Here is a 25,203-nt window from a genome sequence, read left to right as displayed (position 1 = left end):
TGTTAGCTCAACGGAGCTGGGTTCCCGTGGGCCTGCACTGGTCCAGGCCACCACCACAGTCCCAGGAAGGCTGGAGCTTCAGCCTCTGTACAGCTGCCTGCACCCCATCATCCGGCTCGGGGACTTTAGCACCCCTGCCACATCAAGGAACCTTCTGGAGATGGGAGAATGTCCCTATCTCAGTGTAGGTGATGGTCAGTCAGGTGTACACAGTTGTCAGAAAACGCCTTCAACTGTACTAAGACCCATACGTTTCACAATCTGTAACTGACTCCCCATTTTTCAACTGAAAAAAAGAAATAACGTTTTAGACTGACAATACACCTTGAGTCAAAGCCACTCTCAGTCCCTAAGGTTCTGACAGGCTACAGAGCCTTTCCGTTGGCCAGAGTCAGAGACAGAAGCCCGATCAATACGTCTGGGAAGAAGCAATAATCAGGGCAGTGGTAGCGCATGTGTCCCACGCGCAGACTGAGTCACCTGCCCCAGGGGGCTGCCACCAGCAGCGGCAGGAAGGCAAGAGCCATCGGCGTGTCACCCAAAGCCTCAGTCCCAACCTTCGCTTGTCAACTCTCCTGTAATAAGAAGAGAAAGAGAGGAAACGTGATGATACAGGAACGCGTCCTCATCCAGGACCCTGTGCTGGCCCCCCTGCATCCTGGAGCAGGGACTAGAATCTACTTCTGGCCCCTTCCGGTTAGCATCAGGTCGGAAGGAACACGCTGCACACGGAGTCGGTGGTCTTGAACAGGACAGGTGGGGCACGCCCAGAGCTCTTCCCCATCCCCTCTGGGGCACCACGGCTACCACATCAGTCACCAAGCAAACACCCAGAGTCTGCCCTAGACTGTCCCAGATCCAAGGAGGCTGCTTCAGAACTGTCCTCCCACTCCAGCAGGGTCCAGGTCCTGGTCTCGGACGGGCCTCCCCGGAGGAGCAGAGGGTGAAGCCCGTGTGCAGGAGGGCTCAGGAGACCCGCGGCGGGGACAGCTGTTGATGCTGAGCAAGAGATGGGCACAGAGGGCGAGAAGAAGATGGGGAAGCAGGGGCCGTCACCACCCGCTGGATCTCTCCTAATTCGCTTCCTCGGTAAGAGGCTCTTCTGCCCACCTCCTGCCCTGTGTTCTGAAAGTGAAACACAGACCAAGGGCTGGCAGAGAGGAAGCCTTTCTACGCAAGCCAAGGCCGACTCGTACCCTGCTGTGGCCTCCAGTCTATCCTCTCTGAGTGACCCTGGCCATGAAATCTGCCTTCCCGGGACCTGATTTTCCTTCTGAGGTCCTCTGGCACTCTTCCTACCTAGCATATGAGTTTGGGCTCATGAAGTGCTCCATGATGAAAGGGAGACCTCCCCAGGAGCAGCATGGTGTGCTGAAACTAGGAGTACACGTCAGCAATGGTCACTGGGGACAGACTTTATTCATCTACCCATCCACTTGTCCAACTGCCACCTCTCCGTCTGTCTGTTCCTCCACTGTCCACTGATCCATCCGTCCATCCATCCGTCCACCGATCCACCTACCCATACCCCATTCAACCATCCAGCCATCTACCCACCTACCTGGCCACTCATCCACCCGCCATAACTCAACCATCCACTCAACCACCCGTCCATCCATCCATCCATCATCCACAAAGTAAACTCAGCGAGGGCAAAAGAAGGCCCAGTACAGGAGCAGGGACTGAAGGACAGCATTACAAAGACTGAAAGGTCTTTGAGTCTGGGCTTGGAGGTCAGATAAACCTGGAGGGAAACCCCGGCTGCCCTGTCACTATACTGGCGCAAGTTCCTTAAGCTCTCCCAACCTCAGTCTGCCCACCTATGAAGTGGGGAACAACTTTCTTGTGGGGTCACTGTAAAAAACAACACATAAGATCACATACACAGGACGCTTGGCCGCGTGACTGCTCTACGGTCAGCACTGAGCAGACGAAGGCCGCCACCATCTCCACCCTTGTCGTCAGGTTCACAGTCCTCCCCACCAGCCGCGGTGGCACGCGGTAATGAGACGCGAGTCCCTGTGCCACGTGACTGCAGGTTTCCTATCGAAGAGGCCAAGTCTCTTTTCCACCCCATATCAATGTGGGCTCAGTCATGTGACTTATTTGATCAAAGAATGAGGCTCAAGAAACAGGCAGCCGTTTATACACTTAGGCCAGAAGAAGGCGTCCATGTTCCCACTCATTCTCTTATGCCTCTGCCATTGCCACGGTTGGGCTCCTGGTCCCAGGATGGGGTGAAAGGCACATGAAGCAGGGCTGCCCCACTCCACCCGGCCGGGAGCGCAGCCATGGAGTCCATCGGCTGGCCCCCAACGAATCCACGGGCTTGGGAAAAATAAAAAGAAGTGACTGGTGTTGTAAGCGTCTGATTCTGGAGCGGTCTGCCACGCAACAGCCGCTGCCACGCAACAGCCACTGACTGATGCACCTCTTCCCCCTCAGTTACCCCAGCCCCTTCTCCTGCCTCTGTACCAAGAAGCATCACATGACCTCTAGCCATGTTTCCCCTACAAGTCAGGAAAGGGGAGGCTTCGGCAGGCAGACCCCGGGGAAGCCTCACTTCCCCGCCCATAGCCCCTGCTTCCTCCCTGGAAACGGGAAATGACAGCACAGCTCGTGGTGCAAGAGGAGGATGTCTGTCATCCCACGGAGGGAAGTGCAGCAAGGCTGTGTGGGGCCGCCTGTCTGTCGGTCCCTGTCTGTCCATCCACTTCTGAAATCAAGGTCATGCGGTTCTCGGGGCTCCAGGGCACCAGCTCTCAGATGACGGGAAGGATGAGGGTTTGTCGTGGAAAACGTCGCTGAGTGGAGATCAGGACCGGCAGAGGGTGCCACGGTTCTCGGCCGCCCGCGCATTAGGGCCACAGTTCTCTGCCGCCTGTGCATTAGGAACTCCACGCACACGCCCGCCATAAACCGCTAACCCCGCGGGCCTGCTGCCAAGGGGCTCAAAGGTGGATCTGCCACGGTTACGACAACAAAAACTAAAACTGGGTCAAACCTGAAAGGTATTATCTTCCTCCAAGCTGCTAAATGCACCAGAGTAATGAGGTTGGTGAAGCAGTATCCACTGGCCCACAGACAGATTTACCAGTTCTGCGGCGGGCTCGGCCGCTGCCATGCCTCCCCGCTGCGGGGGAAGGTGCCGGCCTTCTCGTGTGCTGACTCTAGAAGCCTCCGGCCACAGGCACCAGGCATCTGAAGGCTCGGGGCGGTTCTTCCTGCCTGCGGAACCCTCACAGCTGCCAAAGAAAAGAGATGTCCATCAGCTCCCGCAGACCAGAGCCCCCGGGAAAAGGCTACTCTTGTTCCTGTACCCTGCCACGCCGCGGGCTTCCGGTGATCGAGGACAGGCAGGAGTCCGGACCAGCGGGAGCTGAGGGGCTGCGGACCACCCCCAGCGCAGCCCCTCCCTCAGTGGCTTCCCGGCATTTAACTGTGGCAGACACAATACCTATACCTTGAATTTGCATAACATGCCCTTCTCCTTATACATTATTGATTAGCATTCCGTGGGCACGCACACACCCTGCCTGGAACCCATCCGTCAAAGCCTCTCTGTCAACAGGCCTCAGACTGGCCCCATCGTCTAGGTCATCCAGGATTTATAAACTGACCTGCCCCTCCCTTGCAGGTGTGCTTAGAAACCCGTCTGCCTCATCTCAAGGGAGCGGGTGAGGGAGACCGGGTGAGGGAAAGATACTTAAGACAAGAATGTCTTCTCCGACAACCGATTTTATTTTCTACTGCCTGGGATGATTACAACAGTGGGTGGGTTGTTTTGGCAAAGTGGTGGATGGTGCCAGCATCACCCGGCCAGGGTGAAGTGGGCAGAGCCCAAGGAAGGTCAGAGAATCAGAATCTGGCCCCCCATGTGCAGGCCACGGGGCCTCTAGCTATGTCCCAGGGAGCCTGGATGATGAGCCTCCAGTGTCCTCCAGCCGCAAAACGGGGCCAATAAGCCTGTCCATGGGAGGCGGGAGAAGAGCACAAGATCAGCCCCACGAAGGGGCTCCACAAACATCACACTGTGCAGTGGCGCGTGCTGCCAGCTCCGGGCAGATCTGGAGGACGAGGCACTCAGTGAGGTCAGCAGACTCCAAGGACAGACACTGTGCGATTCCACGACGCGAGGCACCTAGAGGACTCAAACGCTCACGGACAGAAAAGAGGACCGTGGACGCCTTGGCGGGGGGTGGGGCAGGCAGGTGGTGTTTCTGGGTCACAGAGCTTGGCTCGGGGAAGACGAAGGTGTTCCGGAGGTAGAGGGCGACGGCTGCACCACCATGTCAAACACTGGGCGCCACGGAACGGTGCACCGAAACCCAGTTAAGGGAGTAAGTGTTCGGTTGTGTGGACCTTACCCCGATCATGTGTGAACGCACAGAAGTGCAAGGTGCTGTTATAATGATTCACCTGCGACCCCAATAAGAAAGTCCTCTCTTAGGTCCATTTTATCTCTTGCTTCCCCCCCGCCCGAAGTCATCACCTCTTTGGGCACTGACGCAGGGGTGGGGGGGTCCTCTGCGACCCAAGGAGCTCAGATCTTGCCCCTGAGTTGGGAAAAAATGGGATTCTATTCCTGCCCCCACCAAGACGGGCTCATGCCTGAAAAGCATGGATTTCTGCTCCGACGCGCAGAACGCAGGCTGAGAGAGGAGGTCAGTCTCCCCGACTCCCCGTCCACAGGGTCCAGGCAGGCCTTCGAGAGAGGAGACCTGCCACCGTCGCCCTGGCCCACCTCGCCCGGCACTGCGGAGAGACTCCTTTGAAAGTCCCTCCCAAGAAAGAGCCAACAGACCGGTTCCCCTTTGCCTGCGATCTGGCGGCCCGTGGGAGCATCTACAAAACCCGGAACGGTGTGGCCCAGTAGAAACAGCGTGTGAGCCTCACATGAAATGTTACATTTCCTTATCGCCGCATTTTTTTAAAAAAAAATGTAAAATGAGCAAGCGGGAGTGATGTTTACGATTCCTAAATTTGACACAATATATCCGAACATGATCATTTCAATACATAACCCATACAAATGTGATCGACGAGAGATCGCACGGCGCCTCTCCGCGCAAACCCTCCGCATGTCCAGCCCCGGCAGCCTGGCGCGGCTGTGGCAGCCACTTCAGAAGGCGCCACTCCGAGTTTCCTCCTCGTCCTGCAGCCCCCTGACCAAGGAGATGCAGGACCCACTGTGTCTGCGGGGATCCACCAGGAAAACCAGGGGCAAGGGAGCAGGGACGCCTGGCCCTGGGAGCCGACCAGCAGGAAGGCTGTCCTCTGCCTGCTCCCACAAACTCCTTCCCAGCCAGCCACCAGAATGGGGGACCTTGGAAGGAAGGTGCTCACCTTGTGGGATGCAGCAGGGGTACAGGGCTCAGTGGGGGGCTCCTGGGGCAGGACAGGGACACAAAAGCCTTCATCCAGAGGTGGGAGCCAGCAGGCCCCTTTGCTCTCCTGACCCTGGCTTCCGTGGAAGGAGGAGAGGTGTGTGGTTGGCCGGGCCCCTCACCCAGAGCTCCTAGGACTGGGGCCTGCAGGAGGCCCCCCCAGCCCTGGACCTCACCTGCAGCCACCCCATCAGGAGCTACCTGCACGGGTGACTGCCCGGTCACTTAAGCTTTTACAGTATGACCCGGCCCCATTCCCAACACGCAGAGAGGGAAACCAGAGAAAGCCATCCCTAATGGACTCATTTATTGTCGGGGAGGATTCCCGCATGAGCGAGGCACGCTGTGCTAGGACACGGCATGAGCGGCCACCACGTGTGAACACAGACCGCGTGGCTCAGCACGAGGGGGGCCAGGAGCCTGAGGACAGCTTCATGGGGCCGCACGCGTGCCCACCAGAGGGTCCCGGGAGAGTCCACCGCCTGCCTCCGCCAGTGCTCCGGGGCTCATGGCCACCATCCTCCCAGCCCTGCCCCCGCCATCACCCGGCCTCCGGGTCTGTCTGCATCTCGTCCTCCGCTGCCCCTCTCGGAAGGACACTCGTGACTGCGTCTCAGCCCCGCCGCATAGCGAGGGTGCTCTCCCCGCCTCCGGATCCTCCCCTCAGCCACACGGGCACCGTGTGTTCCTGCCATGGCAGCCATGCTCCCAGGCTCTGGGATTAGGGCCTGGCCATCTCGGGGGCCCTGCCACTCAACCAGCCACAGATGGACTCCCGCAACAGACGTCGGCATGCACACACGGTGCGGACGGTGAGATCTGACTCCACGTGCTGCAGAAGAAACATTCGTTCCCTGGTGATGAGGCTGGCCATGTGCCTCCAGAGAGAGTTTTTGGGGAGATGCCAACAGAACGGGCCAAGCCCCAGCAAGGTGAAGCCGCTGCAACCCAGGCTTCGAAGACCAGACAGAGAGGTTCCTTTCTATATGGCAAGAGCCATCCCAAAGGTGTCCTGGAGGGGCAGGCGGGGGCCGGGGGGCACTTGGGCACGGTCACCGTCACTGCAGCTGCGGGCATGCAGAAGGCACTGTCCACGCCCCACATGTCCCCCTGCCCTCACTGTCTCCGTGCACCCTGGCCTGACCCTGGCCGCCGTGTCTCGGGCCTCCTGAGAGGCGGAGCTCCCTGCCCCCACTCCCATCCCCACCGCGCTCATGGCGCACGCGGAGACGTTCTAACGCTCCCCGACTGCGCGCGACGGTAACCGGGAGAAAGCACGTGTTTAAGAAGAAAGAAACGGAGACAAGGATCGAGGCAGCGGACGCTAAGTCCCTGCAGGCCGTCCGTGGCCAAAGGTGTGACCCCAAGCGTCCGAGGGGGAACTGGAGGGGGCGGTGGGAGGAGCCGCACGAGCAGGGGGAGGACCCAAGGCGCCAGCTGCCGGCCCGGCCGGACTGCAGGATGCGTCTGAAGAGCTGGGGAAGGCGCAGGACTCCCCGTGGCCACTTGGCTCCCCGTGGCCACTCGATCATGAATCACGGCAACAGGCTAGGAGCCGCTGCGTGGCCATCTGTCGTGGAGAGCTGGGAAGCAGGTGCCCGCTGAGCAGGAAGCCGGCTTGGGTGACCTCCACATCCTGACCCATCCTTGGGTTCCAAGTGTTGCCAAACTTCCCGAACTGCGGGCCAGTCAGCCTCATGTCCCAACAGCACCCACAGAACGTCGCAGCCAGCGACCTAAGATCTGAGCCCCAGATGGTAAGAAAAAGGCCACGTTGGGGCTGGAGGCCTCGAGCTGGACCCTGGCCCTCACCCCGTCCTATCTGTCACAGGTCAGGCAGCTGGGGGCAGGGACGGGGGTCCTATTTGCCAGCTTGGTGAATCTTGGCAGAATGAGAGCACTTCACCTCCCCTGAAGCATGGGGTCATGGAGGAGAAACGGACCAGGAGGGGAGGGTAGAGAAGCACGATGACCATTCCCCAAGACGACCATTCCCGACGCTGTCCAGCTAGGAGGCTGACCCCTTCCCAAGGGCCTGGGAGGTACAGGGTGTGAAGTCTCCAGATTTTCCACCAGCCACGTCCTCACAGGAGGCCTGCAGTGAAGGCTGAGCCCAACGGGCATTCTGGGCTATCCCACTGGCTGGCAAGCAGCTGCCTAAGAAACTAGGGAAGTCACCTCACCCTCCCTGGGTGGCTGCTGTCTGCCGGATACTGGGGTGGCGGGGACCAGACCCTGAGCTCCTGGCTGGCAGGAGGAGGGGGCCACAGCAGAGCCCAGGCTCCAATATCCAAAATCCAATATCCAAGCCCACAGAGCCAGGGGGAGATGAGTGACCAGGGAGCAGCCCGTGGCCTCCGGAGGTGACCTCTCTGACCTGCCTGTTTCTGTCCCTTCTTGTTTAGAGCCGGACATCGCAGCTTCCACGACCTCATTATTTCAGACCAGCCAGCCCCGCCAGATCCACCACCACTCTCTACCCCTCACAGATCCCCTTTCTCGAGGCGCTGCCCCCAAGAACACAAGCAGGGAGGGGGACCGGCCCCGGACCTTCCCAGCCACCCCCCTTGTCAGAGCCTGACACACGCGCACACTGCCTGCCATGCCTGGAGGTTCGGGTAGGAAGCGGCAGCTGCCCCGGGCTCATCTCGGGGTCCCTCCCTACAACACAGGCCCGAGTAGCCTGGGTTCCATACTCCTGATACTGGTGGACCTTGACTTTTGGCCATTCTTTGGGGCCCCCACGATGGGGCTATGGCAGACCTGGCGCATCAGGCCCCACAAGATGGTGGGAGAGTTGCCATTAGCCTGTCCTCAGCCTACAGGAGGGGTGGGAGGGGGAGGGTCCTGCTAGTCAGCCCTCAGTGTACAGCCCACCACCCCCCACCCCGTCAAGATGCATTCAGGGTGAAAGGGGCCCTGGGTGGGCTGATCAACAGGCTGGGACAGATGGGGACACCCCCACTGTATCAGTGACACTGGCTTGTCACATCTGTCCATGATGTTCCCACCTTCGGGCTAAAGCTGGGGGCTCCGGGGGGTCCTGAGCTGCCCAGCATTGCCCCAAACCCCCTCTGCCTTCCCTTTGGTCCTTTGGGATGGGAGTGGTTGATGCTGCCCTTGGTTGGGAGTTTGGGGAGGCTCTACCTCTGGTTGGGAGGGATCTGGTTGTGTCTGGTTGGGGGGGGGGCTGGTTCTGTCTCTGGCTGGGAGGGGGAGGGCTCTGTGTCTGTTCGGGAAGGACTGGTCTGTCCCTGGTTGGGTGGGGTCTCTGTCTCTGGTTGGGAGGGGGCTGGCTCCCTGTCTGGTTGGGAGGGGGCTGGTTCTGTCTCTGCTTGGGAGGGTGGTGGCTCTGGCCCTCGGCCCTCGGCCCTCCAGCGGCCCCTCTTTGGTATTCTCCTCAGCTTCCTCTTTCCCTCTGTTCCCGCTCCTCTCTGCAGTAACCCCGCAGCAGGGCTCCGCAGGCCTCCCGGCACCACTCTGGCTCTGCCAAAGCTGACCAGGGTTTTAATGACGGCGCTGGGGTGGAGGCGGGCACCCCTGCCCTGGCCCGGCCAGTCCCCCAGAAGGCCTACTGCAGGAGGGCCACCGCAGTGGGCGGGGTCGCACAGTGAGAGGCGTAGTGGCTTTTAGCAATTCCCACCCTGACAATGGCACACTGGAGTCCTTAACTTTCCCTGGGCACCCCAGATTTCAACCTTCAGCAGCGGCCTCTGGGCACTTCTCAGCCCCAGGGTCCCTGAGACACCTGGGGTGCCCCGAAATCCACCTTTGCCTGGGCTTACCCAGGCCAACCTACCCAGAACCCCAGGAAGCAGGCAGTGACTTTAAGAGCACCTGGCTGGGTCTCCAGTGACACCCAACCTGCACGCCACAGATCTCAGAGGTCACCTCTGGGGAGGGGGGCAAAGGGTCCTGCAAAAGCTGGACACAGAACGAGGACGAAGACGCCAACATGGTGGTGTAGGGGGATCAGGGCCAGACCCCTCTGGTTGTTGCATGGGCGGCCCACACAGGACACAGCACCTGCGGAGGTCAGCTGGGGACAGGGACGAGGCAGGCCTTTCTCGCCCCTCCTGCTACTCCCCTGCCTGTCCACAGGCCCGTGACCCTGAAGGGCCACGTGCAGATGAGGAGGATGTTTCTGTCACTGCAACCCTGGCTCCCTGCCCCAACAAGCTTCTAGCTTCCCTCACAGTAAGGGGTGCCCTGGGCAAGGCGGCATCTCACCAACAGGCCTGGTGGGGCTCATCCAAACCACAGGGGTGGCAGGAGCCCGGGCGTGGGCCCTGTCACCCGGCTCATCCCTCCAGGCCCTGCACGACCACTCGAGCAAGAATCCAAGGTTACAGCCACGGGGGTGGGCGGCTCCAGGCAGTGTGGAGAGGGTCCCAGGCAGAAGCAGGCGCCTGGTCCCAGAAGGACTTCCACCAGCCCAGGGACCCCCAGCTAGCCTCTCCGTCCCTCTCTGAGCCTGTTGTTCCCACTGTCGAGATGAGCACTGCACTAGGGAATCAGCAAAATCTCTCCCATCCTACCATGGGGCATGAAAGCCTGAGCACAGGAGGCATGGCCAGACGTCCACCAGGCACATACTCCTTTTATAGCGGGAGGAAAACAAAGCTGATGGCAGATGCCCATGGAGGGAGCGTCCATAAAATTACCTGCAGTCCCCAGGTGGTGGCTGCAGCGGACTTGCACAGCTCGGGACAGCCAGAAGTCGGCCCTGCCACCAGCCAGCCCAGTCCCCAGTGGTACATGGAACAGAACAGTCTGGTGTGGACAGAGGTACACAGGAAAGTCACCAAGCCTGTCCCATGGGCAGAAGGACAGCGGCTGTCCCATAGGCAGCCAGGAGGTCCTCCCCACCGGCTCCTGGAGGGCTCAGCTCCGAACCCGGGAGCCCCAGCCTGCCGAGCCCTGGCCCTCACTGCAGACTGTGGCCCACCCTGGTCTGGCGTGCATGCAGCACACGTGGCAGGGGTAAGACACGTGGCCCCGGCCGGCAGCCCGCCCCCCCCGCCCTCCGTGCTCATTTCTATGCACCATCAGCCCCGCCAAATCCCACGACCTTGGCATTTGGGGGCCACAGGAGAAGGACACCGTGTGCGCACAGCCCCTCCATCAAAGCATCAATTAGCATTCCCCGTGCGCAGTGGGGCTGTAATTACAGCAAGTGATTAGCAGGCCGGTAGCCTGTCTCTGAGGAGCAGATTAACAGGGAGGCTGGGTGTGCCGGCGCTCACCTCGAACCACCGGTGCGTCTTAAACAGAGCCCAGTGCCCCGGTAGCCAGTGATTAATGGAAGGGACTACAGTGGGTACGTTTCCCTGGCATCTGTCACCGAGCTTCTTCCTCTTGGCAGTTCCCGGGCTGGCCAGGCGCAGGGGAGGGGAGGGGGGCCAGGACCTCAGGCAGAGCACCTGCGAGCCCCAGGGGAGGAGCAAGCTTCCCTCTACCTCCCTCAGGCCGGAGCGGGCCCCTGGGCAGCGGCTCCTCGAGGAGAGGGAGAGGCAGAGGCCGGCAAGTCTAGATGGGGCGTGTGTGTGAGGAGCCACAGCTCAGCCCCTTCGCCAAAGCACGTGGAATCGGTGGCGGCCTCTCACCTCCCCCACCCCGGGAAACACTTGCACCCCTGCTAATCGGCAAAGGTTCCCGCGGGGACTGTCGCCATCCAAGCAAGGAGATCCAACAGAGACCTTGCTCAGGCGGCAGAGGGAGCGGAGGAGCCTGGAGCTGGGGTGTGTGCTTCCCTGAGCACGCACGGGGCGGGGGAGTCTGCAGGCACACAGGTGCTCCCCCGCCCACCGACAGGATGGCAAGTGCGCACGTGGAGAGCTGACACAGTGTGACGTGCTACTGTTCACGTATCAAGCTACCCTGTGTTGGGAGCCGGGACGCAAGGACAATTTGGGGGCGACATCTTGCTGCAGAGGCTCCTGGCCTTGCCCAGGAAGACAGACATAGAGTGGGAAGAGCGCCAGGGCTCTGGGGGCGAGGCCCGCCCCGGGAGGCCCCTGGGAGACCCCAGGTCTGCCCACGTGGGATGGGGGGGGGGGGAGACGTGACCCCAGCTGGGGAGCATGTGCCACGGCTGTGGGCATCACTGCCACGTCCAGGGAGCAGCACCTGGACACACGTGACCATTGGACACGGCTGCCACGGCCATGCCCTTGCCGTCACAGTGAGACCACACCAGCAGGGGAGTCCTGGGACTGGGGCCTCTGGTTCACAGCCCACCGGCCCACCGGCCCACCAGCCGTGTGACCACAGGCAGGCCACATGAGCCCCACAGTGTTCCTCCGCTTCAGTGTCCTCCGCTGTCCACGGGAAGGAGAGGCTCTCCCACCTCACAGAAGGCACACAACGCACGTGCCCACCACCTGGCAGACCTTCACGGGGCCAGCGTCCACTGCCCTTCCTGCAGGGGGGCTTTCTTGTGTCTTTCAGGGTGCCTGCTCCCATGGTCCCCTGGGGCTGGTCTACCGTGCCTGCCCATCTTCCTCCCCCATCTTCCTCCGGTACCAACTCCCCCCTGCTTCTTTCCTACCCAAACGGCCCTCCAATCCTTACGGCACTGTAACTGGTCCATGGGTGGGCCTGGGACCTCAGCCAGACCAATCAGGGTCCTCCCTGAGAGTGGTGGGGAGGGGCCTCCACTCCCTGCACATGCTTCCTCCACCTCCAACTTGAACCAGGCCGAGGAAGCCCTCAGAGGCTGTCTGGTCTGCTCACCACGCTGAGGCCCCACATCCAGGAGCCTGGAGGCCAGCTCAGCCCAGCCTTCCCAAGGGCACAAGCCACCAAGGCGGGGACATCAAGACTTGCACCCAGGAGACCCCAGACCAGCCCGCACACAGCACACTCAGCAACCACTCGCCCTCCCGCCTCACACTGGCCACCCAGGTAGGTTCTAGAACTGCCCTGCTTCAGAGACCGGGAAGCCATCACCCAGCTGCACACACGCTGCAGGGGCTCCTTCCAGAAACCCAGGTTTCACAGAGGCACCCATTCCGGGACCAAAGCCGAGGTCTCCTGCCCTGGACCAGCCATGAGCCCAGAGTCCCGTGTGCCCACAGCCAAGAACATTTCCTGGGACAACAGAGTGAGCGAACTCTGGCCAGCCAGCGTTCCCTGGACACGGCCAACACTCAACACAACAAATGAAGAAAGATGAACTATTTCCCTTGCCAGGAATACTGCCATCCTCGCAGGGTTTAAGAGACAAAGGGAAGAGGGAGAGGCACTGGATGGAGGAAAGGCCTGACAGCCACACTACCCCTTCCCCAGCCCCCACCTTCCCTTGCACCCCGGAAGCCCCCCTCCTGGGCACAGAGGCACATAGCTCGCCCTCTCCCTGTGTATGTCTGTCCTGCCTCCCCACGTGCAGCCTGTGAGGTCTCTCCTTGAGCCGTCTCCCTGGGCACACACAGTGGGAACGACAGGGAAGAGCGAAATGGCCATGCCCGGGGGACAGTCCCCTGCAGCGGGCCTTTGAGAGGAATCATTCGTGAGGGAGGGGATGGTCATCCTCGTTAGGAACTGAGGGGAGGCCTCTCCGTGCAGCTAAGCCTGCCTCCCACCCATGGCCTCCCCTCTCCGCCCCCCTGTGCCTAATGCCCCTGTAAGTGCAGGGCCTGCAGACCCAGACCTAACACCAAAGCCTGCCTGGCTTCCTCCATACTCCGTGGTAATGCCACTGAGTCCCAGGCAGCAGGACCCATGCCCTCCCTTTGTCTCTGGTCTAGAGCATTTCTGAAGCTTCTCCTCTGGGTCCATCCCTGGAGGCACGAATGAGACACGTTTCTGTTCCTCATAAGCTTGTACCTTGGTCTAGGACAATAGACATTGAAACACAGAGGCAGTGACCTATTATCAGAGTGATCAGTCCCTTTCCGGGCCCTGCTATTGCCACCAGACCCCACGGAGAGCCCCGGAGCAGGGATGGACACCCACCATGCCTCCAACGGCACCCCAGCTCCAGCCGGATGCCCCGGGATCTGGGTGAGTGGAGTGTCGCCGAGCAGCATCCGGGGCTACACAGAGGTTTCCAGGCACAGCGGGTTTCCTGATTCTACCCAGGCGGTGCTGGATGAGAGAAACACAACAGGCTCTTGGATCCAGAAGACATGGCTCAGGGCACTGACCCTTCCAGAGGGATGCTGACTAGATCCCCCATCTCCACTGACCTCAGTTCCCTGTACACGGAGACACTATCCTGTCTTTGTGGGTCCACTGTGAGGACGAAAGAACGAAACCCGCTCGGAAGAGCGGCATCGTGAGTGCTCATGCCCAGGAAGTGAGGTCGCTGGCTCAGAGCTCCAGGGGCAGCCACGGCTCTGGGCGAGCCCGGAAGTTGGAGGCCATCCACAGAGAGGCTCAGGAGACGTGGGTGGAAGGCTTGGACTCCCTACACAGGGCCACGGACCCCAGATCCCTCCAAATGCACTCTCAGGAAACACCCTGGAACAACCAGCATCCCCCAGGGTCCACCCGCGTCCATGGCAGGACAAACCGAACGTGGGCGCCCGCACTGACAGCGGAGCACCAGTCCGCCCTCAACAGCAGAGTGCTAGCTCCTGCGGCGGTGTGGGTGCGCATGGAGGCCGGGACGCCTGGCGGGATGAGCCAGCCACGCAAGGACAAACACGGTCCACCACGTGTACAACGTTCCCCAGAGTCGTCCACGTCACGGACAGGAAGTAGAGTGGGGGCGTCAGGCACCAGGGGAGGGCCAGTGGGGGCCTGCTTAACGGGGACAGAGTCTCCGTCTGGGAAGACGAATGAGTTCTGGAAACAGATGGTGGCGGTGGCCACACAACAGTGCGAATGTGCATCCCACCCCGACGCAGACCGCCGGAACCGCCTAGAGCGGTCGATGTCAGGTCCCGCGCATCTGCCACAACAATGGCATTAGAGATGGGAACAGTGGGCGCAGGACGCCCTGGCGGACGGTGGCAGCCACTCCCAGCGAGTGCCAGCGGCTACACAAGCCTCAGAACCACCTTCCAGAGAGGGCAGGCCGCCCCACTGCCGGCTACACCCCCGCGGCTCCGAGGAGGGAGCGCGGACAAGAGCGTCTGCGTTAGTGCACTGGGGGCCCTGGTGGGTTCCTCAGCATAACGGTGACATCGGGAAACTTCCCCTCCTAACGGTACAATGGTCCAGCCTTCCTGCCCACCGGCCACTTGAGGAGCTGTTTGTGCTGTTCCGGACTCAACGCCACGGTCGCTGCAGATGCCTGGCCGTCCTGGAAGCAGCCGGCCCGAGGTCTGGCCGCGCATTGATCCCCGGAGCGGACGGCAGGCCGCCGGGAAACCCAAGGAGCCTCCAATAATTCCAAGGAGATAAGGCTATCAGGTGTAATTAAACAGGGTCCACGGGCGGCCCCTCGGCTGCGGCCTCCTTTTCCCCAAGACTGCGAAATAAATCACCCTGTGAAGTCAGCGGAGGTTGAGCTATGGAAACAATTAAACAGAAATTAAATCTAATTCATTTACACTCCAAGCACAAAGTGGATCATGTAGGCTTTTTCTCTCTCTCCTCTTCTTGCCTTGGTGTTAGAGAGGACTATTATGGGAAATTAATCACAAGGCAAAGCAATGAAAGTGATCTATCACTCGTTAAAGGCACCAACGGACTATATAAAACCTCTTACAGCAGCTGGAGAATTTAGAGGTGAGGCTGTTGGTGAGACGGGGGAGGCCGGGGAGAGAGGGGGCGCCGGCCTGAAGCTCCCCGGCTGGCCGGGCCAAGGCCCCCCTTCCTGTGGACAGAGGCCTGTCTGTACAGTTCACACCCGGGCCGGGAAATGCAGCGGAAGGGTCCCTGGAGTGCGGGAGGGCTCGGGACTGGCGGTGTGTGGGTGAGCTGGCTCGGTTTTCAGCTTTTCTCCCGACAGTGGAAGGGCAGGGCTCAGAGGACAAGCCCTGGAAGGATGACCTTCCCTCCCTGAATGAAGTTAGAACAAGGCAGGCCTCAGTCTCCCCACGGCAGGAGCTGTGGGTGACATGGCCTGCCACCACCCCCCCCAAGCCGTGCCGAGGATCCAGTGAGGAAAGGACAGAGCAGAGCAGCCGCGCGGCTGGCACCAGGCCCGGTGAGTCACGCTCCTGGTTCCCTGCTTTCAAGAGAAACAATCTGGAAAATCATTTTCCCATCGTCGTAGGGTAGAGACAGCACAAATGGAATGAAGAGAGACCCGGGGCGGCCGGGGCAAAGGACAGACGCACGGGGAGGAGGGAGCCGGCCTCGGGAGCGGCGTCTCCGGGTGCTGGGCCGGGACGAGCCAGAGAAGCCCACCAGACCCCCACAACAGATTTTCCTAACCAAGCAGCTTGGAGGTCGGGGGGAAGGCTGAGCTTTGAACTCGGCATGAAACAGGAAGGAGCGGGGCCACTTCTACTCCACTCCCTTCCTGAAGGGCAGAGAGCCCTCTGGGCAGATGCGGCTGTCCCTGGGAGCCCAGGCACCCCACTGCCGCCCCAGGGCTCGCTCACGGCACGGACGCCTCCCGCCACGCTCGCAGGCAGGTGCCAGGGGACAGGCGGCCGGAAGGGGAAAGCAAAGCAGGAGAGGCGAGCCAGGTGACGGGCAAGAAAAGGCGCGCCCAGCAGTCTCCAGAAACTACGCGTTACTCCATCGCAGCCCTGACTTCACGGCCCAGCCAGCCCAGAGCTGGGCCCAGGGAACCCGGCCCCTCACAGAACGGAAGGGACAGGGAGGGGCCTGTGCTCCGGGGCTCAGCCCCGTCTCCTGCATCAGCCGCTGTCCCTACACACACCTTCCCGACTCTGTGCTCAGGAGACAGGGGCGGCCGTCTCTCCCCTGGACTGGCCTCCCCTTTACCTCTCCTGTCTGTGTGGTCAGAATCACACTGGAGCGTGTGCAGGACAGCACAAACCTTGTCCAAGAAATAAAAGTCTGGTCGTGGCTCCTGGGAGGTCCTGTCCGGGGGTGGGCCTGTCCACAGAGCATCTTCATTGACCTGGGGGCCGTGGGCTGCATGGTACCCGGTCGACTCTGGAGGGGTTGCACGCTGAGGTCAGCCACCGTGTGCTCAGGGCTGCCTGAGACCCAGGAAAGACGGGCGCCAAGGCTCAGGGGCGCGCCGTGATCAGCAACACACTGTGCACGTTCTGCTGTCGTTCTGAACAGCTGAGTTCCGTCCACGCAGCTCCCCGGGGAGAGGACTCCTGGCCCTGGTCTCTCTGGCCCTGGCCCCGGCCCCACATACCTCCTCCCTCTGCTGATTTCCGCCTGTGTCCTTCCTCTGTAATGGACTGTCCTCCCGGGAGCATAGGGCTTGGCTGAGCTCTGAGTCCTTCTAGCGAATGAGGGAGCCAGCGGGTGGTCTAGGGGGTCCCTGAATGGCAGGGGGGCCCAGGGCATATCGGAAGACCCTCCCATGGGGGCCTGGGGGGCTTGGGTGGTGAAGCATCTTCCTTCAGCTCAGATCATGACCCCGAGGTCCTGGGCATAAGCCCCGTGTCGGCCCCCTGCTCTGCTTCTCCCTCTCCCTCTGACCCCCACTCATGCTCTCTCAGGCAAACATATAAAATTATTTTTTAAAAAGACGACAACTCCCCCATGCAGTTGAGGGAAATGAGGCAACAGTCAGGGAGCGATCCCAGAACGTGCAGCCCAGGCCGAGGGACGCAGGCTTGGGTGGCGTCCCCACCCTGGTCAGCGCCTGCCCCTCCCAGGCTTCCTCCTCACTTCTGCCCCCGGGGAGGGGCTCACCGGCGGTGCGTCCAAAGCAGGACAGGCAGGCTCTGCCCTGTGCAGGCCGAGTGAGCGCAGAGACCGCGGCTGGTTCCTACCATCCAGAGACAGGGGGAGGGGGAGCAGAGCCGCTGCCAAGGGCTTCTGTCTCCCGGACAGCAGTGGGGTGAAAAGGAGCGTGTTGGGCTGAGATAGGGAGCAGCCTCAGGCCAGAGCAAAGAAACTACCCCCCCACACACCCCAAGTCCCTGGCAGGAACCAGGAACACAAACTCAAACCGTCTGCGCTGACCTCAGCGCCCCAGAAGCCGGCCAGCAGCCAGCCTCCTCCAGGCTGTCTGATGACGGCCAGAGCCTCCGTGCTCACACGGGCAAGGTCTCCGGACCCACAGAGAGGGCGGCGCTCGAGTCACACTCCGCTTGTCCCTTCACAGCAGGTCCGGCCAGGGGCCCACTGCTCACTCCAACTCTTCTACACCCACGGGTGCAGGCACACACCCTCACACATGTACGTCTGCTCACGCAATATACCAATACCGTGTCTGCACACACACGCATCCAGACACACATGCAGGCATGTGTGCACAGGTGCACACACAGATATACACACTTGCTCAGGGCCTTCCCGTGCCCTGTGGACAGCAGGGAGCCCGGGGCCAGGGTCGGCCGAAGGAACAGCACAGCCCCCGGAGTAGCCGGCTGTCCGGGGTGGAGGTCAAAGGGACAATTCCCCAAACGGCGGACAAGCAAGTCAGCTCAGCCCTCCGGCCTAGAACCCACGGTTCCCAGAGCCGGACCGCGCCTGGAGACCCCCAGCCCCCTCCCTTAGCAAACGGGAAAGCCACCAGAAGCCATGAGGCTGGGCCAGGGCCCCGCAGCCGGGAAACCACCAACTAGACCAGGCATCGCCACCCACACTCTCCCCCAGGGACAGGCAGCGTGGAGGCTCCTGGCGGGCGGCCGGCGTCCTGCTCCTTGCCCCTTCCTCTACGGGCAGACCTGCCCTACGCCCCTTGGCTCCTCGGCTCCGGGCGTGCCGACCGCAGCAGCCACTCCGAGCAGAGGGGTCCCAGGCCTGCCGGCCTGCGTTCACAATTGCTGGGAACCCGTTTCCCGTGACGTGGCAGCAGTGTGGTATGGTTCCGAGACACAAACCCATGTAAGCAGATAATCAGCGTATGCGTCCTTCCCGGCGACAGCACCGTTCCCGCAACTGCCTAACCGCTGTCCCGCGCGGGGGCCCGAGGCCGTCTCAGGACGTGTGCGCTGCCTGCAGACACAAGCGCCCTCAGACGGGGCATTTTTAGCAACTCCCGTGCTCCGTTATTCCCTGAAGCGCGATGGCAGGGTGCCTGGGCACCCCCATTTTATAATTCATCACACACCAGCAGAACCCACCAGACAAAGAACACCTTGAGCAGTGGGTGCTTTTACACAGCCCTACCGGGACTCTAGGTCTGTGGTTCCTCCATTTACTCCTCCACTCATATAAATAAGTGAATGATTTCTGGTCATTAAAAATCCAGTATAGTTTAACCTTTAATTGCACAGCCGAACAAATGCCCTTTACGGTGAAGTCGACGTCTGGGCGTTCGCGGGACGGGACCGCACCAGGAACAGGGCCGAAGCCCTCCCGCTTTTCTCCCCACTGCCGAAGCCCCGACCTCAGCCATGGGGGTGAGGGAGGGGTCGGCCCAGGACACAGGGGAGGCCGGCCCCAGAAACGGAATGTGGACGTGGGAAAGACTCCTAACACGTGTGTGTGCCCCTGACGCGGGCAAGTGTCTCAGGCCCTACGCTCTTTCCACACTCCCAACACCCGTCTGGAAACTGTTCTGACCTCAGAGGCGCCAAGCAGCCTGGCCCTGCAACTGAGAGCGGAAAGGGTCCTCCTGGCCACGAGTTCCTGACTCTGTGAGCCGACATCAGGGCGAGAAGCCCTGTGGGGCCACCTGCTATGAACTGAATGTGTGTGCCCCCTCAGGAATGTGTGTGTCCTGCCGCTGGGGCCTTGGGGGATGACTGGGTCCTGAGGGGGGACCCACACGACAGGGTCAGTGCCCACAGAGGAAGAGACAGCGTCTCTCTGCCAGGGAGGACACAGCAAGAAGCCTGCGCACCAGGCAGAGGGCCGGCACCAGACACCAAATCTGCAAACACCTTGACCTTGGACCTCCCAGCATCGCGAGAAATCAGCGCTCAGTGCCCTAGCTGCCCCGTCTCCCGTACTCCTGTTGCAGCGGCCGGCACCGGCTGAGACACCCCGCAAGTTACCTTTGATCTGTCTGTCCCCCAGCTGTTCTCAGGATGCATTTCGGTCCCTTAAGAGCTCTTCTGTCATCTTGAAGTCAGGTCATCCCACCCAGACACACACCCCACCTTCCCGAGAGGTACTGGGGTTCGCCTCAGGGATGCTGGAGCCCAGCTACAGGCAAGAGAGCACCATCGGTTGGAGTTTACCCAAAGGGAGGGCCATGTTATGTAACGAGCTTCTTGAGTGACCGTCCCCTTGGTCCTGAGAACCTTGGACGAGCCCTGCTCACACAGCCAGGGCCCACCTGCTCCCAGAAGCCCCAGCAGCTCCCCAGCTCCCCTCGGTGCACCCCCGCCCCTGCCAGCATCCCCCGGCATTACTTCCTGGGCATGCGTGTTCTCTTGCATTAAACTCTGAGCTGCTTGAGGCCAAGAACTGTCTCTAACACAGTTCCGTGCCCCTGCCCCTGCCCCGCCCCCCAGAGTGACTGACAGAAAGCGCTCAGAGACCGTCTGAGCCAGCGATGGGGGCGGGAAGAGCAGGGAGAAGCAAGGCTGCCGGTGGCACCTCCGCTCCCTCATCCCGGGGAGACTGTGTTCCTTAAACCCCTCCCCCCGGTAAGGTAGGACGTCAGGGCCAGAGACTTCCCGCTGCACGCATCTCGCGGACAGAGATGGAACCCAGACTCGGATGTCGGAGGGGACCGAGGAGAGACACCCAGGGGCCGCAGCTTCACCCCTCCGGGGCTACGGGAATGGGGGGCAGAGCGGCGTCCTATCTCTGTGTCCCCCGCATCCTGCAGTAACCGATTCCCAGACATGGAAGTAACAGATCGTAACAGAAAGTGTAAGCGTTTCATCCAGCACTTCCACTGCTGGGTACAGACCCAAAATAACCGAAGTCGGATCTCGAGATGTTTAGGTCCCGTGTTCATAGCAGCGTTCTTCCCGGTGGCCGAGAGGAGCAAGAGGGCTGTGTCCACTGACAGGGAAAGGAGGCCCCCACGACGGATGGTGCCAGCCCTAAACAGAGCTCTGACACCCGCTCCCGCACAGGCGGGCCTTGAGGACGTGACGCTGAGGGACGTCGGCTGGGCAAACGCTCTAGGAGGCCACTTACACGAGACCCTTAGAGTCGTCAGATTCAGAGAGGCAGGAAGTAGGATGGGGGGTGCTGGGGGCCGGGGGAGGGATGAGGAGCTGGTGTTTAATGGGGAGCAGAGTCTCAGTTTGGGACGATGACAAGGTTCTGGGCGTGATGGTCGCACAGCGACGCAATGTGCTTGAGGCCACTGGACTGTGCACCGGCAACGGTGGACAGAGCCAGTTTTAGGTTGCGTGTATTTTGGCCCAATTTTCTCTAAGTTTAAATGTGTTCAAGCGTGTCAGGAAGTGTCACCAGGGACCCCTGCTGGGGTCCAGCGTGTTCACTGGCCCTCGCCAGAGTGCACCGCCGGCCCTGTTCTCGCTGAGTCCTCACGGGGGTGGAGGGGCGAGGGAGCTCTCCGGGGTCCCTTTCATAAGGACGCTAGCCCCAATGGGAGGTGACCTCTCACCTCCCAATATCATCACCCTGGGGTTATGACCGCACCGTAAGAATTGGGGGTTGGTCACACTCAGTCACTTACATCTTAGCAAGAGGCCGTTGTTCTCATCACTGACTTGGTCTCTCCAGAGTCCGGTGTCCCCAACAGCTGATGAGAGAGAGGTGACCAAGGAAAGCACTTACTCATTCGATCGGGAGCCACTGAGTCCCAGGCTGAGGCCCAGATGCCGGGAGCACGACCCGGAGGAGACAGCGGCCTGCCAGTGGGGCCCGGACAGCACGGACCAAACACGACTGAGGAAAGGCACGTGATCCGAGTCAGGCTGTCCGAGCCCCTGCCGCTTGCGGACTGCCCTTCGTCTGGGAAGGGGCAATGCGAGGCCAGCACCTGCGCCGCTCGGCTCCCACGGTCTCCGCAGCCCCACCTTCCGCTCCCCTCCTGGCTTCAGGGTCACCGAACAAACAGCCAGGTACACCTGAGGGGTCACAGGGCTGCACCCCTTGGGCACAGAGGCGCTGTCTTAGGAGACAGAAGCCTGGGACTTGAGTCCTGCTCTTCTGATTCCCTTGATGCTTTTCCCTTCTGGGCCTCAGTTTCCCCACCGTTAAACAGGGGAGTTGGACTGAATGATCTCCAGACCCCCATTCCGCGATCAGGGGCCTCCCACCCCTTTCCCAGGGAGGGGGACTCAGGATCCCAGTTCTGGGCTGATACAACGGTTCTGCTCTCCATCTGGATAAAAGGGACTGTGACAGGATGGACTGTGTACAGCGACGTTCGGGCAGGGTCGTCAACACGCGGCAGACAAACTGTGGGTCCCGAGCCAGTTCCCTAGAACCGGGATTTACAGCCGGTCTCGCAATGAGGCCGGCACGAATCGGATGGAGCCTCCCCGAGCCCGAGCCCGGCACCTCAGCCTCCCAGACACGACAACAAAGCACCTTCGTTCTCAGGGCCAGCACAGGGGACTTCCCTGGATTTCCGTGGGGTGACATCCCAGGAACGTGCAGCCACAGCCCCCTCCCCAGACATCCACTTCAGCTGGGGAAAGGCGCTGCCCAGCCCCAGCGGCATGGGGGACGCATGGGGGACGCGATGCGGAGCAAACACAGGGCAGCGGCACTTCTGGAGGTGACCACCTCTGCGGGGGGAGCCGTGTGAGGGCAGCCCGTTTGCCTGGTGCCTCACAGCAGACAGCCCCCCACACACAGTACCCCCAGGCGCCACGTGCTCAGGGTCTACATGGACAGGGATGACCAGGATTCCCGCCCACCGCTTACCATCACACAAGCACCTGCCACGGGGCCTCAGGAGTGGTCTCCTGGTGGCTAAGCACGGAAAGGGCCTCATCCACCTCACCGGGCGCCCCTGCAAGTCAGGGTTTCTCAACCTCAGCACGATGGGCATTTGGGGATCCCAAATGGCAGGGCCTGTCCTGGGCACCGTAAGGGGGAGTATCCCTGACCTCTGCCCTCAAGGTGCCAGAGTGCCACCACCATCCTCTAAGCCACAACCACTGAAGATGTCTCCAGGCACTGCCAGACATTCCTGGGGACGGGGGGCTAGATCACCCTCCAGTGGGTGACGCAGCCACAGAGCTGAGGGCCGGGACGTCAGGTGGCAGGAGCTATTGGGCCACCGCCTACCCAGGGAGCTGGACGCCAGGACCCCCACCACGCTCCACGGCCCCAGGTCATGCTGACTCAAATTCGCCAAGTTCCAGATGAGTTGACCAGAAAGGGAGTAAGACCGCTGTCCTCATCTCTAGGACTGCGACCCCAGCCTCGCCGGAGGGCCCTGACCCGTGGAGCTCAGCCGCACTCCCTCACCAACAGGACACGACCGCCCACGCCTCTGCCGTGCCTCACGTCACACGTGTCAGCTGAAAAGCTCTCGTGTCTGCCGGCAGCTTCGTGTCTAGAGGCACTTGGCTGGGCTTCTGTGGGAAGTGCATTATCATCTCAATCATTATCGATTTTCCAAGCTTGGATTTTTATAATGCGAATCTCTTTTCTTGTCTGAGTATACACCCTGAGTGTATAAATTTCAAATCAAGAGCTAAAGACTCATTTTTACTTGGACTTTTGACACAATCTCTTGAGATAACTGGTAAAACACTGGGTCTGTCCCCCACTCGGGATGGACTTTGCTGACCTGCAGCTGGAAGAGAAGCCCAAGGAGTGCTGGACTCATTAGGCCACCGCAGCTGCTGAAACATCGGCCTTCGCACCTCATGTCAATCAAGGTGGCCACGCTCGAAGGCTGGCCTCCACACAGGAACTGAGGCCACGGCTGCCTCCAGGCCAGGGCTCTGGCGTCTTGTGGCTCCCAGCATCCTTCAGTCACTGCCAGGCACAGGGCTGCACCTCCCCCCCTGCACCACAACCAACCCCTTCCCCGGAAGTGACAGGCATCACGGCCACCCACAGTCCCTCAGAATGAGCCCTGGGAGCAGGGAAGCAGGGGAGTGCAGCCCCCGGCAGTGCCTTTAGCCACAGCTCGGTGCCACGAAGGGGAGCGTGTCCCCATGGAGGTGAGCAGCCGCCTCAGTCAGGGGGGAGGGGCGGCACTCACAGGGCTGGTGATGAGGCCAGCCGTGTCCATGACACCGGACTGTGGCATGGAGCCAAGGGACTGCCTTCCCCAAGGAAGGGGACGCCAGGACGGTCAGCCGTAGTCTGTCACCTTCCCTGGGGATTAAGCCCCAGGAGTTACACGGGCACCATGGCCAGGCACGGACCGCACGATGACAGGAGAGTGGCCTAGACGCCCGCCGGGAGGCAGCCCCCAGCACCACTACGAAACTGGCTCACAAAATAAGTGTGTGACCTGCAGAGAGTGGAGGCTGGTCGCGGCGGGGCCGCCGGCAGAGGTGGGAGGAAGGGGAGGCTGGGGCTGGTTCTGCCGCGGCTCAGCCAGGCCTGGCGGCTGCACACAAAACAAACACCGCCTCCTTCCAGGGCTCTGCTGCCCCGCACGTATGATGCAAACGGTCACGGTCCTGGGGAAGCGAGCATGCCTTGTTCCCCGCAGAGGGCTCTGCGCACACAGGGCCTCACTCCGTGTGATGCCAGCCTAGCCCCTCCGGCCGGAGCACTGCAGCCACAGCAAGGCCTCGGGCACAGGGGGACCCACCACGGGCAGACTCACAGGTGCCTGCCCACCCCAAGATCAGGAATCCCCCTCCCCAGCCACGGCCCTGTGCATCCTGAGCCTGCCCTCTCCTCCCCTGCAGGACCGTGTCTCTTCCCAGCCCCGCGCCCGGTTCGCTCTGTGCCCGGGTCAGCCCCTCTTCTCGGGCCCCCATCTGCACCTGGGGACTCGGAGGGCTCCCACCACGTCCTTCCCGCCAGGACCAGGAAGCCAGCTTGCTGGCAACAGTGATCTTCTTTTTCTTCTCTCTTCTTTCCACGCAACTGCCCTTCTGGGAGAGGGACGAAAAGCCAGGTCTTCTGGGAACACCCATCCTGCCATCGCGGACTACAGAACCCACCAGCCCTGAGGTCCGAAGGCGAGGCGGGACACCACGGGGAGGGCAGCGGCACACCTGAGCCTGGTGGGGCTGCCGGGCCACCAGATCTGCATTTTCGTCCTCTCCTCACCCCCTGCCCCTCCCCCCAGCCCAGTCCCTCTCACATCTATTTCCGTGGTGGATCAGTGTGCCTCTGTTTCCCAACCCAGGGCTTACGTATGTGCATTTCTGTACGCCACTGCCACCACAGAGCCTCTGAGCCATGCGAATGGCACCTTATGGCGATCTAGGACTCCTCCATCTGCTTGCATGTTCCCCACTTCCCCTTAATAACCTGTTTTAGGGGAAGCGGTACATGCAGCAGATGATACCACTTTATTTTTGCAAACCCAGTTGGTCCTGGAGTGCTGGCAGCCGCGATCATAGAGACAGTGCCTGCCTCAGGCAGCACCTCGCGCCACCGGGCCAGGGGGCTCCGGGGAGGTGGTGCAGGGCGGGGGTCCCAGCTGAGCGACACACAGAATCCTGTCCCCACTTCTGCCTGCTCAGTGTCTGCTTCAGGTTGAACTGTGTCTTCTCCCCAACTTACAAAAAAAAAAAGATATGATGAAGTCCTAACTCCCAGTACCTTCGAATCCAACCTTATTTAAAAACAGAGTCTTGGGGTAGCTGGGTGACTCAGTGGGTTAAAGCCTCTGCCTTCGGCTCAGGTCATGATCCCAGGGTCCTGGGATCGAGCCCCACATCGGGCTCTCTGCTCAGCGGGGAGCCTGCTTCCTCCTCTCTCTCTGCCTGTCTCTCTGCCTGCTTGTGATCTCTAT

At 61.1% G+C, this 25,203-nt stretch overlaps 1 protein-coding gene across 6 annotated transcripts in view; it reads right to left on the bottom strand.

Annotated features, from left to right (window-relative positions):
* Positions 1–25,203, bottom strand: part of RBFOX3 (RNA binding fox-1 homolog 3) — a 398,328-nt gene that overhangs the window by 308,519 nt on the left and 64,606 nt on the right. Inside the window, exon 2 of one of the 6 annotated variants that reach the window (XM_059379600.1) lies at positions 20,992–21,057. The exons of 2 other annotated variants lie outside the window; for them this stretch is intronic. The gene's annotated coding sequence lies outside the window, so the exon portion shown is untranslated. Of the gene's footprint in view, positions 1–3,094; positions 3,118–16,290; positions 16,585–19,384; positions 19,500–20,991; positions 21,058–25,203 lie in introns of those variants that run through there. 3 more of the 6 variants (XM_059379598.1, XM_059379599.1, XM_059379601.1) reach the window with 3 other exon arrangements.

The sequence above is a fragment of the Mustela nigripes genome, chromosome 16 (assembly GCF_022355385.1).
Source record: "Mustela nigripes isolate SB6536 chromosome 16, MUSNIG.SB6536, whole genome shotgun sequence".
Lineage (NCBI taxonomy): Eukaryota > Metazoa > Chordata > Mammalia > Carnivora > Mustelidae > Mustela > Mustela nigripes.
This window is presented reverse-complemented; position numbering and strand designations above follow the sequence as displayed.